Here is a 3,796-nt window from a genome sequence, read left to right on the forward strand (position 1 = left end):
GTGGGCTGCAGCTAAGCATGTTGAAGCACCGCTGGCATATAGCTGTGCGAGTTGAACTGCTTTGTAAACTCTTGCTGTGTTGCTACAGCTAGTAATGAGGGAGAACATTAAAAGGCATTCATTGATGATTTTCCAACCAGGAGCCGTGGCTTTTCAGTTCAGGACTTTATACTCAGAAAATAAGTTTACATGGCTTAAAAAATGCATATAGTTTAGACAAAGTCCCGTATAACTCTTTCTGGAGACACATTTCCTATTCAGAGCATTAAAATCCTAAAACTCTTAGCTGTGCTTTCTTTAAACCCTCAGTTTTATTTCAAGACTTTCTTGATTTCTGTCTTTTCAAAATGCCAAACTCTTATACCAGAGAACCAGTCAAAACTTCAGATGTTTTTTTAAATCTACCGATCATCTCTAAATTCCACCATTTTTTTAAAATTTGATTAGCAAAGGTTAGACTTGTATATGAAAGTTTTCAGTAGGAAAAGTTACTGTTACAAGCAACAGCCACAACAAACGTGTAATGTGCAAATACTGCTGGCAGTACATTTCTGCTTCTCTCCTTATTTTGATTTGTGCATACTTACAGTCTCAAATATATACAATGCCCTGAAAGTGTCTCTATTTGCATTGAAGGATGTCTGCCATGGAATTCAGACTGTGAAGTAAAGCTGAATGATCTGTTCCTAGATGAATTGTGAATTATATACCCTAATAAAAACACGAGGACTATCAGGTATTGTATAACAACATTTTGGGATGGAAGGAAAAATTCAGTCATGCTACCTATGTAGGAATCTGTATCTACTTCTAGTACACAAACATTAAAAGTTACTAATGAAATAAATTCCAGAAGGGAGCAGTCCTTCCCCCCCCCCCCCTTGGGAAAAATCCATTTGGATCTGGATTTCAGCTCCAGTATTTACCTTCCCTACATAAACCCGACTCCCCTAGTTCTCAATGAAATTTTAATGCTCAGGGGGAAGCTATACGCAATGCAACTTTACTTTGCATAATGACTTTCACACAAATGGTACTGCAAAATGCTTTGTATAAGTAAATGACAGAAATTAAGACGTATAGGCAAAGGAGAAGAGTGAGTTTTTTGATGAGGTTAGAAGAGAGTCACTCTGACAGTCTATGGCTAAAGTTTGAGCTAAGACCAACTATGAGGATATCTGTTCTTAGAGCAGTTAGAGTGACAGTATGAAGAACTCATCATGCAAAACGTGATGGTGAGAATGTTTAAGCAAATACATTTCCTTGTTTTTATTTCCTTAAGTTCTAACACTGTGTCTGGTGTTTGTACAAATAAGGGGGGAAATGGTTCCTGCTCCAAAAGAACTAACAATCCAAAATGGGTAGGCAAAGATCAGAAACTGGGAAACTCAGAGAATGGCGCTAATGTAAAGCCTCATGTTTTGTATTTTAATAGGTTATGAGAGCATTTTTACAGATAGGGATTAGTGTTTGTTAGTTTTGTAGAAGAAATGGGTATTAAAGGTGGATGTGAATGTAGAAAAGTGTAGGAGATGGCATGGTAGGAAGATGGAATTGAGACATGCACTATGCAAGAGCTGAGCAGGATTCATTGACTGAGTACCACAGGAGGCAATATTGCAATAGGAACTGCCAGATGAGAGCAGTGGTCCCTTTATTGCAGCATTCTGCTTTGACAGTGGCCAGTTCCAAACACTTCCAAGCATAGAGCAAGAAACTTCATAATAGAAAGGAATGAAATGAAGTCCGACGTCTAGGCAAGGGAGATGCCAAGTAGAGCCTGGAAAGGAAGGTTGAGCAGCTTGAACTTGCTGTGGAAGGAGAGATGAAGCTGGTGGAGGGATTTAAAGAGGGATGTGCCATGGCCAGACAAGACAGGCAAGGAGGATTTCAGCTCAAGTTTGTTTACTTTTTGCATTTCTTTCAGCTAGGAAAATATATTATTATTTTAGTGGGCCCAGGTAGCACATACCACAGTTGAGGCAAAGTTCCACTGCAGTGCCCCCTTTTCCATTGCTCAGAGCTTTTTCTGAAACCAGTTCTGTGCATTTTTTTTTCAACCTTCATCTTGGCCTAGAAGTAATTTGTTGTCTGTTGAAAGACTGAAGAAAGTGTGTTCAGCCATGTTCATTGCTACATAAGAACACAATAGGAATTGCCACACTGGGTCAGATGAGTGTGATGGCCAGGACGATGCTGCAGAAGACGGAATCCTGCTTTAGGCAGCTATGGGATAGCCTGTCTTTAGGGGAAGTTCTCCTCACCCTTGAGAATTAGATGTTGGCTTATGAGTTGAAGCTTTGAAGTTTGTGTCCCTTCTAAAGCTTTTTAAAATTTTCATATTGTGACTGGGGATGATTTTGTTGTCCATAACTAACCCTTTTTTTCGAATCTTGGTAAGCTCTTGCCCTCAACTACATCTTGTAGTAATGAGTTCCACAGGCTAAATTGGCATCGTATGAAGGAAGTGTTTAGCTTTGGCAGGTGCATGAGCCTAAACAACCTATTCTCCACCCATATTCCAGTGACAAATTTTACTCTTGCAGACTCAGTAATGTCTGGAGTGATTTTTGTTCAATCAACTTGTTTTCTAGATCTCATTGAGAGCTAAGAAGTAAGTCAAGTTTTAAGTAAAACAATACAGTAACTTGAAATTTATGAATATTTAATTGTGTAAACTGAGTAGAATTTGCTAATCATCTTTTTTAAAAAATTACCGATATCTAAAGTTAGAGAGAGATGGACTGGGACTCAAATACTTTAGCTTTGGATTTAAATTTTTATCCACAAATTTGGGCAGCTGAATTCCATGTTGAGGGCATCAAGCCAAACAGATTCAGATCATAAAACTTAAAAGCTTCACTAGCCCTTCAGTTATTTTTCTTTAAGCAAGAAAATGCTATGCAAAAAATAATATGAATGCAACATGAAGTACAAGGAATGAAGCACAAAGAGTGGAGTTATAAAGCAAATGCTAAATTTGCCTACTTGTGCTTTGTCTCAGTGTCTTGCTATTATAAATTTGTAGAGAAATTTGTGGAATAACTTTTTACACAGTCTATATTGTTCCTTACTGTATGTAAGTCTTTAAATTTGGCCTTTTTTAGTTTCAGTATGATGAATGAAATGTCAAGTTATAAAAATCAGTTATTTCAAAATTATGAATTTTCACAATTAGCAAGCTGAAACTTTTTATAGGAGTCAAAACTACAACAGTCTAGAACAGTGGGTTCTCAAACTGAGGTGTCTTGACAAACTATAGAGCTTTTATCATTAAATATGTTTAATCAGGATAAACCAACCTAGAATTTAATATTCTAATACTAACTAATTGTGTAGTTTGCTTCTAAAGTGTATGTCATATCTGGATGTTCCACTACAGGGAAATAATTGCCTATTAGCTGGTAGGTAAGGGAATTACTTCTTTATTTCAGTGGGTAAAGATCTATGCTTAATGTTAATGCTCCAAAGTTCATACCCTGCTGATGACCTGTGTTGAGGTTTATTACAACAATGGCTTTATTAGATTCTGCTTTGGAAAAAATATTCTAGGATCAATAGGGGTTCACAAATTTATGGATGTTATAAAGCAAGAAAACTTAAATTCGCTAGGATAAGGCTGAACCAGATGGTTTGATTTGTGATAAAGTCTAACGATTTCAGCAGATATTAAAATGTTAAACAATTGGAGCATTAATGTATCTGAAGAATTCTCTGCCACTACTGTCATCCACATAATCAAAAGCCCAAGACTTCAAGTATATTACTGTTTTCTTCAACATAAAGTGTGTAAATC

This window comes from Emydura macquarii, unplaced genomic scaffold (genome assembly GCF_026122565.2).
Source record: "Emydura macquarii macquarii isolate MOO-44397 ecotype Brisbane River unplaced genomic scaffold, CSIRO-AGI_Emac_v2 contig_1043, whole genome shotgun sequence".
Lineage (NCBI taxonomy): Eukaryota > Metazoa > Chordata > Testudines > Chelidae > Emydura > Emydura macquarii.